At 35.6% G+C, this 15132-nt stretch overlaps 1 protein-coding gene across 2 annotated transcripts in view; it reads right to left on the reverse strand.

The window, feature by feature from the left end:
* Nucleotides 1-15132, reverse strand: part of PDGFC (platelet derived growth factor C) — a 133203-nt gene that overhangs the window by 20305 nt on the left and 97766 nt on the right. The gene's annotated exons all lie outside the window — the stretch shown is intronic.

The raw sequence follows: 15132 nt of genomic DNA on the forward strand, positions 1-15132 counted from the left end.
GTGATTACACAATAACTAAAAGGCAAAATGAATTGGAAAAGTATGATTAATAAAAGAAATTTAAGAAAAATGTATTCCAAAGACACTTGCATTCAGGAATAGAAAATTAAAAGCATAAATACAAAGTAAGTAGATCATCAGAAGAAACAGGGTTATAGCGAATAGGAGAAAAACGTGGTCCTGTCATGAAAAAGGTAAATCTCAGAGATATATTCATAACAGCACCATAGTGCGATACTACTGAGCTGCCAGAAAGGTCTTGGCTGAAACACAGTGTTTGGTTTCATCTCCAGCTCTTGTAAGAAATAGGCAGACAGAGAGAAAACATTCAGAGGAAAAAAAACAAGAAGAAAAAGAAAACATGAACCATGATAAAAGATTTAGTGATACAAGTTTCTTTAATCTAGAAGAGCCTAGACTGACAGGAGATGTGATAATAAATGTGTAATAAAGCCTCAGATTATCAGCTGTTCCCTAAGTCCATCAATGACAGGACGAAAAATATTCGGCTCCATTTATTGCCAGGAAGATTTATGTTACACATTAGAAAAAAGTTTCAAACTGTGTGAAGCAGTGCAAAAGATTATCTAAGAAATCTTTGTCCATGGACTTAATGAACAGTTACAAATATCGAGCAAGGATGGAAAATTCTGAATTCTAGAAATAAATTAATTCAAAAATTTCCCCCATTGACTAGCTATGGCCCCAATTCTTCTGTATGCATAATCAAGCTCTAACACACTTTTCTTCCCCTCAGAGATTATTTCTTCATTTGTACATTTAACCCTTTATTATATTGATGCTGTAATAAAAAGCAATGACTGCATGCCTGTCTATTTAAATGCAGAATATGTGGGGGGGGGGGGAGGGGGGTAGGGTTCCTAATTGCATGTCCACCCACAATCCCTTACTCACATAAGAATATGGAAGTTAATGAAACTACTTTCTATTTTGGACTCAATTTAGCTACTTTCTCTTGAAGAAAACTAAAAAGTCATAGCTAATCCCCAGGACTCTGGAAGAACATATTTTTAAATAAGAGTTGGGTTTGGGAGCAGGAGAAGTTCCTTTGCCAGTACCATTTAGAGTTTCTTTGAAGCCTCAAAATACCATGTAATCTGACTCATTTTAGGAAAGGTTTTAGCATCACCTATAAAATAAAAGTAGAAGCATTTCTGCTCGTCTCTACTTTTTCAGTCAGTATGGCTGCTATTTCAAAAGAATGCTTCAAAGTTGGTTTGAAAGCAGGCTACTCCATTCTATTTTGAATAGCTCTCATGAGATTTTGAATCATTTCTGCTGCTTACAGCATGAGCAAATGCATTAAATTAGAATATGTTAAATTTTAAGGCACCATTACAAGTAACTGCCTCAGCCTGACCCTTGCTGTCATTAAAAAAAAAATCATTAAAACAGATAATCTAATTATTTTTATTACAATGCATAAATGTTTCCCTTTGTACGTGCAATTCCTTTTCAGCCCTCTCGACACATGTAATAAAAAAAATAAAAAAAGGAAAGATGACATCTTACACATAATAAACCTACAGCATTAACAAATCCATTATGCTGTATAGCAAAATCTCATTCTCCTGAAGATTGCTAGCAAATCAATCAATTTCCGTTAAGCCTGAAAAAGATCTGGTTAGAACATTGTTACTGTCCACAGATGTTGACAAATTATCTCTAACTGATCTGGTCAACTAGATCAAGTCTTTTAATTCTTTAAAAAAATTAACTTAATTAGAGCATGTTAGCATAGTATGAGTAAAGGCTGCACACTGTAAATACGAATAATGGAAAAAATCATGCTAACTTATGTTCTCAGTCATGCAGTTTATTTTCCTTATAACATTTTAGAAGAATCTATTTAGTTATTGATTATGGTCCCAAACCTGCAACCAGAACTGCTGGCACCATCACACTGACGTGAAGGGATTTCAGTCCGGATACATATAGTTGCATCTCCTTTCAAAGTACTCCTCTACTCTTACACATTCACCATACTTTAAAACTATAAACTCACTGTTATCTGCGAAAGAAAGCAAGTGCCACACACTGAAGCAGCACTAATCTTAACCCATTTATAGAGCAATGTTGCACCTTATTATCATTTAAGCGAGGGAATTTTTTTTATTTCAAAGGCATAGTTTTAAGAAGAGTTGTATAGCCTTCTGCAGAGCCTTTGTTCATTCAATTTCACACATGTACCCTTCTTATAAAATGGCTATTAAAGTGCATTTGAAAATGAATATTTACACACTGAAACATACTTTTTTGCTTTTATTTTTGCTGGAGTTTATTTATACTCAAAAATATTTTCTCGCTCAGCTTCTTTTCTGTTCACTGATTCAGGAATTCTCGGTGCTTCTGATGATTTCATGTAGAATATATGGAACTAATTACAGAACACAGACATCAAAAACTGTGGTTTTCTAAGCTTTGATTAATTGTGGTTTCATGGGCTGCTGTTCATCACAATCTAGGAAGTGGTTAGATGTGGTTTTTTTTTTTCTTTTTTTATCAGTTTAAATAGCAAGTCAAATTGAGATATTGGTTCCACCTGAATTTTCCAGCACTGTAAAAAATCTGATTCTCTGTAAACTGCAGGCATTGTTTTCATTCTGCTGAATCCAACATTACACAAATGAAGTTATTTATTGCATTAGCCTACCGGACAAAGATGTTAGTCAACCACAAGTTCATCCTTTGAACATGACAGCAAACGTGCTTCAAAAACCATATGATCATAAAGAAGAACAAATCCCATTCTCTACAAATGTCATTCGAAAGCTTGACAAAACAGTTTCAGAAATAAGCCAAATAATTAAACTGATATTAAAAAGGTATTATCTTCTTATTTACAAGCACACTGAGTATAAACCTTAGTATATACCACATTTATCCTGAGCATTAGTGACAGACATTCCAATGTGAAAACTAATGAGAAACTAATTGTGAAAGCTCTCAATACCAAAAATGAAATGCAATTGAGATGTACTGCATAAATCAAACTTAGGAAGCAACAGCAAACAATTGTTTTTACAAAGCCTTTTTTTTTAGTTAAAAAAATTTTTAATTAAAAAGTTTTAATTAAAAAAAAATAATAAAAAGGCCTGCAGAGTAAAGATGTTGTTTCTGTTCACATTTGGGCAGCTTTCAGTTTATTAATTTTCCAATTTTTCCTATAATCTGTAAGCACTTTCAGATAATGAAATACCAAACCCTGTTATGGAAGTTTTATTTTGATTTTTTTTCCTTAACAGCACAGCAACACTCTTTTCCAACTTAAAGAAGCCCCTTCCCAATACAGTTTCTTAAAATACTAGGTGCACTAGTAAGAGATGCACAGTTCATATAAAAGCAGGAAATAAATGACAAAAAATAAAAAATGCCTTTTTAAAAACTATGGACAACGACCATCTTACAAAATAATCACAGAAGGCACTGAAAGTGTACCTACTACATAAGTGAAAATCTGCAACAAACAACACTATTTACAAGCAGTGTTACAGAAAAATATTAGGTGTTACTTTCTCCTCCTCTGCTTACTCTTATTTTTAAGAAAATGGTTAAATAACCCCTTGACTACATAGAGATATATGTTAGTAGCTCTCAAAAATAACAGTTCAGTTTACTTTGGTCTTCTGTCATCATGACATCTCCCCAAAGCTGTTTTTAGTGTCTAAACTGAGCAGGAAGGTGCTGCTGCTCTGCAGCATGTAACCACAGGAGTTGGGTTTACTACAAGAGAAGGGGAAGCTGCCGTGGGGCTGACAACTGCCCGAAACAGCTGCAGCCGGGCTGCTGGCCTCTGTACAGCAGGCTTCGCACAAGCGCCCCGTTCACCTGGGTCAAACGTTTCCAAAGTGTCAAGCATCCAATCTGATCACCTCTACCATGTCACAGACCTGCAGGTTTGCTCCTTAAGTTCCAATGTTTTTAGCTATGACTTGTTAGCAAAGTCATTACTTTCAAATTTTATCTAGTCTTTTATCCATGTAAATATTTAGCTCTAAAAGTAATTTCTCAACTTCCATTCTTAATAACATTAGGGAATGTAATTGAAAAACTCCGATAATTTTTGCTTTGTCTTTTTTACTGACAATTTATCTATTTTTGTGTTTTGGTGAAAAGCTGACGTGTATTCTCAAGTGTTTTATACCAGCAAGTAGTTTCAAAAAGCTCTTTTGAACCTTAATTCTACATTTATGTTGTGTCAAAAGATGCATTGCTATTTTAGGCCTGATTGCTAGCTTCTCCCACATGAAAGGGGCCTATGACTTCCTTAGGCAGAAAAGCAATTAAAAAAATATATATACAATATTTACAGTTACATTTATTGACAGAGTGCAAACAAGAAAAGAACAATGACAGAATTTACCCTGACCAACAGATGCAAATTCCATGCCAAAAGGGCATTACGCAGATGATTCAAGAGCTGTAAGTATTTTATTATTAACTTCCGATTACCCAGAACACCCCACACTGAAATGCCTTAAGACACACAAGTCAAAAGAGTTCCTAAGATCAGGGTGATTTCTGAAAGATAAGCAAGGGCAAGCCTATTAACAGTTTACACATTAAAAGCTTACCTATATACAGCTAGCTATCCTGCCAGTTGACAAGTTAAAAACACCCAATGTTTTGGCATTTGGCTGTTTCCTCAAAAACAATAAAGGTGATGTCTGAGTAATTTTTCTAACTTGGGTCAACTCAGTCATCTTAATCTCCTTGGCTACCTACTCATTTCAGTCATCTCAATCAGCAGTAAACTTCAGGGTCAGTTCAGTTCAGGCTCAGAATTAGCAAAATCCATGTACAAAAAATTTTTAGATTTCAGATGTTTTGAAGTTTTAACAATAGTGACATTTTTACATCCACATACCTGTAAAGTAAATGATCTTTTCAGTAAAAATCCAAACTGAAATGCATTCGAAATGTTTACCCATGGAACCTATTACATTTGACATAAAATTAGTTAAAAGAAACATACTGAAAACAAAACATATGAGAATCCATTTAAAAAAAAATCTATTTACCATGATAACTATTTACAGGACCATAAAGGTATTGACTTCTAACAAAACTACCTTAGCATAGCATCTCACTTGTTAAAGACAGTCACATTGTTGAAAGGGTATTTGTCACACTGTTAGAAGAATATGTAGAAAAAAGGATTTCCACTGAGAAACTCTTACATTGACAGAGCTACATACTCCAAAATAAAGCATCAGATTGATTTAAATCATCTACACCCCTACAACTGAAATTCCCCATATCGTCTAACAGACATGCTCAGATGAGATCTGACAACTGTTGTACAACACAGCAGGGCAGCGACATCATGGAGTTCCCCTAAGGAATCCTTTTGCAGCTGAAAGGGCCATTAGGAACTACCAACTTTACAGTGTCTGCAGTATTACGTGTAAAATTTCTTCCACAGGCTGTTCCATCTGCCTTCATAATTCCACTTTTCAAGTATCTTTAAACCAAGCCTTTCATGCATCAAATCGCTCCCTTCAATTTGAGGCCCAGCAGTTTAGTGCTTCTCATAACGTTACTTAATATTTTTTCTTCCTATGATTTATTGCTTAGCTCAAAAACAGAGGGAAATGAATACTCAAGTAGCAAGAGCATTCTGTCTCTGGAAATGTCTTTTGTCGAATGAATTTAGCCCTGTGTTCTCACATGCAAGGGGTTTTTTGTTTGTGTTTTTTTTTTTTTTAAACAATTCCAGTTCTTCATTGCGTATCAGCTACCAGTAGTTACCACAAAAGCAACTCCCCAGAATTCTTTCTCCACCACTCTAGTCAGAGATAACTAAAAGAATAGGTGCAACAGCTTTGTGATTACCTAGACTTTCCCACGAAAACAAAAGCAAAAACTTGTCAACAAAAACCCTGGCTTCTTCAGCCAAACCTTTCATCATCATCATTTAAGAAGTTCTGAGTACTTATGAGAAGCTAACAAATGACAGCTCATAATCCCCATCTGTAACACCAGAGGCCAGGTACTGCAAAGAGGAGACAGGTGCAAATTTCAGTATTTCCACAGTGCTTATTATCTCTCCCTTTTTAGAAGCAAAAGGATTTCTCTTAACACCACTACCAATACCCTACATTAATCTTTCCACAAGCAAACTCTCACCCTGAAGCTACTGTACAGTGTTATTACTCTGTCAAGAATTTTTCTCCTGAATTTTAAGAGGTGCTTTCACCAGTCTGGTGCTAGACCGTGCAGCCAGTCATCTACAGAAGCCGCTGCACAGCTGATTTGATCTCACACTCCTCATCCCATTTCTCCCTCACAACTCTGCTTCTGCTAAAATCCCTTTCACATCTGGACCAGACATAACAAGATAGATAAGATACACTAAGCAACTCTTTTTTGTCCCAAATACTTCCTTTCTGTTCCTGTTTTAATCACTTCTTACTTGCATTAAGGTAAGAAAAATTATCACAGGACATACCACTCTAGTCACTGTGCTCCTGTTTTGTTGGGATGAGGCAATGGATAGGTCTGTGGCATGGCTGAACTTTTAATAATGGATAGGAACACGACACAAAGGCAGCTAAAACAGCATAACTGAAAATTATGCTGCTGCCTGAAACCTAATATTAAATGTGCACGTGCTTACCTTTTTTCCCACTAGCAAGCATGTCAGAAACACAATATCTCAGTATTTGAAAGCATACAAAATCGAGGACTGTGCCAGTTAGTCAGGAAATTACTTTGAGAATGGGACTGAGTCACTTTGCTTTGGAATTTGTAGAGAAGCCATCAGCGTGCTTTCTCAAAAAGCTGTGAATAACACATTGATCCTGGAAATTGGAAAAGTGATAGTCAACCAGACAATCACATTTTATAATACTTAAAACATGAAAAATAAAGATAAACATAGCCTCCCAAAAAGCAAACTGAGCTAGAGACCTAGGAGAACAGGGAGGTGGTGGGGGGGGTGTTGTTTGTTTTGTGTTTGTTTTTACAAAAATATTAAAGTGAAGTAGCAGCTTATTTAACAGTTGGTAAAGAATTAAATAAAAAAACGCATAAAATAACTGAGAGACTGCACTCTTTAAAATAGATATGAGCAATAAAAATAAACAAATTTGAACCATGACTATGGAATAAATTAAAAAAAAAAAAAAACTAAGAGAGCCTTTGGACATTCCTGTGGAACATTTACGTTGAGGTAGCACCCACAACTCCACATGAGACAAAGGCTGGAGCTCTACAAAATGTACTAAGATGTGGATTCCCTCTCGGTGAGTTTACAATGTAAAATGACACGTTTTGCATACAAACATGTCCCTCTCAATCAAAAGTAGTGGTCTGGAATCTGTATCATTTTATTGCAAAACAGTAGGGTTAAAAGGAAGGAGATGCCAGATTTTAGGTGCCTATACAACATAGACTTTGACTTACTTCTCAATATATTTTATCAATATTCCATAGGGATTCTGTAGGAAAAAAGTTCAAGCATGTATTTAAATACTATATTTTAACACATACAAATTGGAAGAGAGATGTCTACCTCTGAACACAGTGCCACAGGTTTTTGTAATTAAAAACACCCCCCCCCCCCCAAAAAAAAAGTGAAGGAAACAAAAACATGACTATGTGACATCTCCTACTACACCTCCTCTCCTTCCTAAAAACCTAAGCTAAAGAATTAACTGACAGCTGTAGGAGTTTGCCATCTTCTCTTAGTGCCATGATTAGATGCTGTTGGAACATATATTTTGCCAGCTGATGTCAAAGATATTAGCCAGTTTGAGCCAGTTTTCATCAGATTAAAGTACCTAAAATACTGTATTACTTTCATGCAATCTATTGCTATAAAAGCATGGTTACTCAGCACCTCTACCTGTAGTCTAGGCACAGCTCTATTTGGCCAAGATTATTTTTATGAGGTACAGGGTCTCTACTACTTCATTTGATCTTGATTCTTTGTTCCAGTTTTTTTTTTTTTCTTTCCCTAGTCAGTCCTAACCACAACTTGTCTTTGTTCTCAACCCAGTCTTCTCATTTACCATATCCTAACACCCCATTTGCACACCTGCTGTCCTATTCCAGCAATCCCTACTTGCATCTCTCGACTAGTTTTCTGAGGTTTCTCCCACTCTCTTTCCCACACACTGCTGGCTCACTCTTTTCAATCTATCAGTGTCGCTGCTTTTTCTGTAGAGTCTACTTCTTCCCTGTTTTTTCAGCTTGTCAATCTTTTCACCACTTCATAACCTACTGTTTCCTCAAGTAAGCCTATGCCAGACCATGACTGAGCTACTAGTCCTACAACTAGCAATCTGGCAGCAATCAGTCTCCTTGGGGACTAAGTACTTAATAGGCTTGTATAAATTTGTGAGAAGCTAATAGTTAACCAGTGAGAACAACATCAATGTGATTATCAAATGGTCCTGGCAACCACTCCATTTGTCACTTCCAGAGGTGCTCCACATCTTGTTCCCTGTTTTGTTGCCGTCTCCTCACCTTTTATCCTGGTTGCTACTCCTGACAGCTTACCTCCACTCTCAGCAATTCCGTCTGCTTACTCCTGATCCCAGAGAAGCCTCACTCTGTGATTTTTAACTATAGAACAACTACTGGTTTGCCTAACAATCAGTTTAGCATGTGACTAATTCTGGCACAGATCTCTTGCTGGTATTTTCATAGAATTATCTGTTTCCAGACTCCAATTCCAAAAGCGTCCAACTGGAAAGAGTCCAGAGAAAGACAGAAAGAATGACCAAAACTTTGGAATGGCTTGCCTATAAAGAGTGATTAAGCCATCTAGGACTACTCAGCATTGAAAATAGCTAACTTAGTGTGAGAGAGGTCTACAAAAAAAACAAAAAAACAACCAAACAAACAAAAAACCCAACAAGGATACCATAAAAAAAGGTGGGTAGAAATGACTGTTCTCTGCTGCTTCCACTGGAAGAACTAGTGGCCTTGAAATGAAACCACTAGTAGCCTGGCTCAAAAAGCCAAAAGAGGTGGTTCTTCATGCAAATACGTAACAGACCTGTGAGACTTCCTGCCAATCAATGTCGTGAATGCATGAAGTTCAAGTTCCTGGGTTCAGGCAGAATTCAGACAAGTATTTGCAAGAAAGGTCCATTACAGATTTACGGATTACTAAATAGACAAGCCACATAGGCACAAGGAATCCCCCCTTGTGCAGAAAATGGCTGGTAAGTGGGGGAGTAGAGGAGATATGAAGAATCACATACACTCACCCTTTTCCTACGGCTCTCTAGTCATCCATTTACGACCACCAACAGCTACATACTAGGGCTAGACAGACCCTTGGTTTGATTTTGGACAGCCTGACATTTGGAAAATTGGGAATGCAACTGGAAAGGTGCAGAAACCTGACATTACTACCAACTCCATTGAGTAATACATTTTCAAACTCACATATATAACAAAATTCTTTACTGTATTGGTCCTAACTGATAAAAGACTAACCAGCTTCATCTGATCCTCATCCAATCATTTGAAAACGGACATTTCAGAAGTGAGGCTTTATAAGACTTTGGCAAGGAGAACAGAATCTTTGATTTTTTTTTAGGCCAATATTTGTAGCTGCTACAGGGAGTGGCCATATCCTTTTGTTAATTTCTTCTGTGTAATTGCCCTGATTAGACCTAATTCAGTCCTCCTTAAGTGAACTTAATGAAGAAAAAAACCCCAATTACTATTCAAAAAAAAAAAAGTTTCATCCCTTGCAATTATGGCAGCTGTTTCCCTCATTAAGTAAAGAGTGCTCTGTCTGAATTATCCTTCAAACTGTGAGTGCAAAATGCACTGAAAGAAAACCATTTATTTAAAATTTTGAGTTGCAGTATCTAATTGTGCTTTACTAAAAGGGTACAATCTTATAACTAAAACAGTAATTTTGTTCAAAATAACATCTTTTCATAATATGACCTTTATTTACAAGACATCCTTCGATCTCGAATGTGGATTCCCAGAATATTCTCTGGACTACAGTATTAAAATTTAATGGGTGAAAATTATTTTCATTACTGATGTGCTCCCTGCTTGTTCACAGGTTTAAACTTCAATGTCTATTAAGTCAATATGAATGATTACACTAAGACCAAGGATAACTGCTGCCGTAATCCACAAGGCTGGTAATTCCCCAGCCCATTTTCCCTATAAACAGGTATTGTCCTCTTTTCATCATTAACACCAAAATGATTTCTAAGAACTGAATGAAAACAAATGTGATTCTAAATGTCTCTCTCCCATTTAGAGTCTCAGAAGATCCACATTGTCATCTTAGGTTATGCAGGTCAGGGACAAAACTTCCACTGACTTTGGTGCAGGCCCACAGATTTGTTAGGAAATCAAAACTCATTTCTAACCCTGTCTCTCTATGAATCTGCCTCACACATATGTATTTTTTAATTTCTTATGATGTCCATATGACAGAATGAGATATGGTCACAGGAAAACATAATGTTATTATTTTATTAGGAAATATCTTCCAAAGGTTCTTTCTGCTTCTTTTTTTTTCATTTTTTCTTTTTTTTCTTTTTTTTTATTTTTCATGTTCTGAGCCTGAGGCACATCACTATCTATGAGTAACCTTTAATGTCTGACTTAAGAAATTTAAAGTAAATTTTTCTTTAGTCCTCAGCAGAAATTTATTCCAAATTAAATTCCATGGAAAGAATTAGTCTAAAAACCTTTCCCACTTATAATAAATCATTCTTTGCCACATAGAAAATTTGTATGATTGAAGTTGTATGCTGGAGCACCTTTAAAAGTTTGTTGATGTATATGGGCTTAGATATCATTGGCACATAACAAGTGGAAACTCCGAAGACAGAGATTTTAAGAGTTCTTGTCAATATACGAAGATTTTTCAAAGTCCTCCTTCCACTTCTTAAAGCATTTCAAGGTGCAAAATAAGACTTCCACACTGCTGCTGCTGCTGCATACAACTTTGGCTCAAACTCTGAAACCACGCTATTTCTTTTCCAGATACTTTTGTTTATGTCTTCAGAGTGCAGATGAAGCCCTTTTTTCACCTCCTTAGGAGATCAGCAGTGTCCTTTGTGATATTTCTGGTGGGATTTTCAGTTATTGCAGCCAAATTTTGGACTCTATAGGGCTTTTGTCTTGACATGTGAGATACGCATGTTATATCTCTGAAATCTGTGGACTTTTGAAAGGAAGGGAATGCTAGGTAACAGTTACCTCTTTTATTAGTACTCATTTTTTCTATTACTTAATTTCTTTGCCTTTTTCCTTAAATAAGCTCAATTATAAAGATCCCACAAACAAAATGAACATGTTCAAACATAAAACAACAAAGCTGGGCCAGTTTGGATGAAATAAAGGAACAGTTATTATATGGCTGTAAACAGATGATTTGCATAACATTAATCACCTTTCATTAAGCATTACTGTTAACAGCTAGAGTGCTGACACCATCTATCAAAAGAGAAACATCCCTCTTGGATTAATTCCAGGTAGCCATACAGATACTGCACCCCCTCCCCCCCAAAAAAATAAAAATAAAAATCACAAAACACCTGCCAAATCACTTTTAAACCAGGTCAGTCTTTAAGAAGCTTCTTGGATTTGCCTCTTCATCTTCAGTTGTATACAAGAGGGTTAAGCTCGTTCTTTGCAAAGATCTTTGGCATGATCTTCAATGACAAATGACGTGCTACCATATGCCAAAAAAGAAGGGGAATATAGTCACCCCCAGCCTCAACTTCAACTGGAGCCGCTTTGTTCTGAATGCCCTGAATAATTAATAACTACTTTGGCAATCAGTCATGCATTCCTTAATGGCACCTCAGGCATCAAGTATCCCATTCACCCGCTCCCCCAAGTAACAATGGACTTTATTACCTCAGGTTTCTAGGCCAAACTTGTAACTGACATAATTTAAACTAAAAGAGTCACTAGGAAGACTGAAGCCCAAACATATTATAATAGTTTATAAGGTTTCTTTCAATTGCATGTGGTTACTACACAGATTAGAGCTGTAACTGGGGGCAAGTGAGAAGGGCGGAGGCAAGGGAAATGGAATATGGATAGTATTTGCAATAAAATTCCGGGAGGTTTGATATGATGCTGCCAAATACACTATTTTTGATAAAACCAGAGCTGAACAGTTGAAATGCACAACCACTAAGTCGCCCTTAGTGAATAATGCAGTTCCCCAGTAATCACAGCCTGAGTGATAGCACATAATATGAAAAGGAGTTCTAAGAATAACAGTTGTGTTGAAAGTAGCACAAGAATTTCAAAATAACACACACTAGATTTCCTTAGTCAGAATAAACTTTTTCAATGCTTGCATTTTATGGCATTCCAGAAAAAAATTAACTTACAACTATAGAACAGAGGAAAGAAAAGCAGAGTTAGACCAAAATGATGGAAAGCTCCTCTTGAGGAACCTGGGGTACGCAATTTAAAGCGAAGAAGTTCAAGTAATTAAACTCTAATTACCTAGCACCTGAAGAAAAGCTTCAAGATTTGCTCAGGGAACATTCTGCTTTTATATAGTTCATGCACTGCTTTTACACAATGCATTACAATCCCGGGGTAAAGCTTTCTATAAACTAATGCTGAATCTAGTGACATCGGCACTGCTGGGAGTCCTTTTGACTCACTAACTCTTAGAAGCAGAGCAATCAGATCAATAGCCATTCTCCTGCTACTTATTCACCATGTGAAAAGTTGGTTTGAAATATAATATACAAAGTAAAAATACATATATACTATAAATTACAGCAGATTTAAACAAAGCCATTTCTCTTTCTCTTTAAAAGACCTGAAATGTGTCCAGTGCCCCTCTCTTTGTGTGTGGCCTCCAAATACAGAAACAAGCTTGCACTGTTTTATTTCAGTTTTGCTTCATTTCTCCCTAAACAATCTCTCATTGCTGATCTACCAGGCCTCTCACCCTCCCCTCTTTTCAAAAAAAGAAAAAAAAAAAGAAAAAAAGATTTTTAACTGTTTAGGACAAATTCATTGAAGTGAATCACTATGTGAGTCAGTCACATTTTAGCAGGAATTATTTATACTTTAGACTTATTCCTATATTCCTATTCCTTTTATTTTTGAGAGATGTAAATTTTTCTCTCTCTTATAATGTAAGATGATACAGCATTACAGTTTTAAAGACAAATACAGCTTCTTGACATCAGTCTTCTATACATCTAGGTACAATGGAGCAGGTCTAATCCTGAAACTCATCCGTTGGACTTACAAGCTATGCTGTTAATTATGCAATTTGCAATGTGGAAATGTATTCTGCATTGCTTATTAAGATAGAACTTTTGATGAAAAGGCTCATATCCCTTTTAACTACAGATTTGGGAACTAATTCTCACAAACTGAAGAAACCGTTGCTATACTATGCATTTTGGACCTAGTTCTGAATTCCTGTGACATGAAGGGGACTGTTCTTCATTGTCACATTTGTGAGAGATAACATAGCTTGGTTTCTAATATAGTACATACTTTTATTTCTTAGGCATATAAGCTGCACTAATGGAGCAACCTAGGGATTAGGGGGAAAAAAAAAGTATCCTATAGCATCAGCTCTGTTTTTGTCAACTGAATTAACATTGAAGGTTAATGACCAAGTATTCTGATGATTAAAGGATTTTCTTTTTTTGCAAGTGTTGATAATTTAAATATTATAACCAGTTTTTCCAATCAAATGTAGAAGAATAAAGTTAGAGAGTCCATTTGTACAGCATGGCATAAAGGCAGTTATTATACATATATTCTGGTATTTTTAGGTACATTTGTTTAATCCATTCCACAAAAATTGGATCATACATAAATCAGACAGACATGTAGCAGATGGGATGTAGTATTAGAGAGGCAGCAACAAAATCTGGCATCAGTCCACAAAAAGCATCTATTTAGGGATATTCTTTTACCATTTTCTAAAGTAAACATACTACATTCTGCCCTCAGGTGTACAAAACTTTAAAGCTGACCATATTCCAAGCTGGTTTGGAGATTGATTAAAACTTTATTTGATTCCAAAATTTATCATTATCAGGTCATATATTCTACTAACAAAAGTATCTAACATGAAAGGAGTCAAATATGCAGACCATGAGTCTTTTTCATTTTAGGAATAGTTTTTAGTTAGTTAGGCCCAAACTTTTATAAATACTTAAAGGAAAACAACAGGAAATAATGTGTATATATAGTACCACGCTTAGCGGAGATTATCAGTATGCTATATATATTATGTAGAAGATTAGGTATTATTGAAAAGATGCACATAATTGTTGTTTCTTCTCAGTAACTGGGGTTTTGCAAATGGAGAAAAGACGAAAATGGCAAAAGAAGCAAGTGAGCCAAATACGTTTTGAGTGAAGCACATATCATTGGGGTTACAACATGAATTCTTTTGATCAGCTTTTTTATTGAGCTTGCAAATATTTTCCACCAACCAAATACCACAGACCACAAGACAACTTAGAAGATACTAAGCTAATTACGAGGAACTTAAAATGCATATATATATATATATGTATATTTTTTTCCCTTACTCTCTTAAAAATCAGAATACCTATTCTAAAATAAGTCAATTCCTGTTCAACTTCACTCTGACGTTTCAGAACGTTATCTAAACCTTGAAAAATCTATAAACATTATTTTTGCTATCCTAGAGTTTCCATTTGGTGAAAAAAACTAACAGAAATCTATTGACAACGAATAGTTAGAGAGACAAGTGTTTATTACCTGGGAGTTACAAGTATTAAGTAACACTCAAGAGAAGTCCAAAGTGCATTTTCCAGGAAAAAATGCAGTGAAAATTGAGTATTATGCATTGTCTATCTTGTCACTATGATAAAACAATTTAGAAGAATACCAACTTTCCTGTATTTTAACTAGGTATAATCATCTATAGCTTACAGAAGATCACTGTATACTTCTAATAGCAAGTGACTAACATTAATCACTTCAATTTTTCTTTTTCTCTATTTCCTAATACTCTTCAAATGTCATGCAGCTGATTCTTATGCTGCTTTTTTTTTTTCTCTCTTCCCAAAGCTAGAAGAAATGCCTTTTTCACAGTACTGTATTAGGAATGCAAACATTTTATTGAAGTTTCCAGACAAACAACTGAGC

Source organism: Apteryx mantelli, chromosome 5 (assembly GCF_036417845.1).
Source record: "Apteryx mantelli isolate bAptMan1 chromosome 5, bAptMan1.hap1, whole genome shotgun sequence".
Taxonomy (NCBI): Eukaryota; Metazoa; Chordata; class Aves; order Apterygiformes; family Apterygidae; genus Apteryx; species Apteryx mantelli.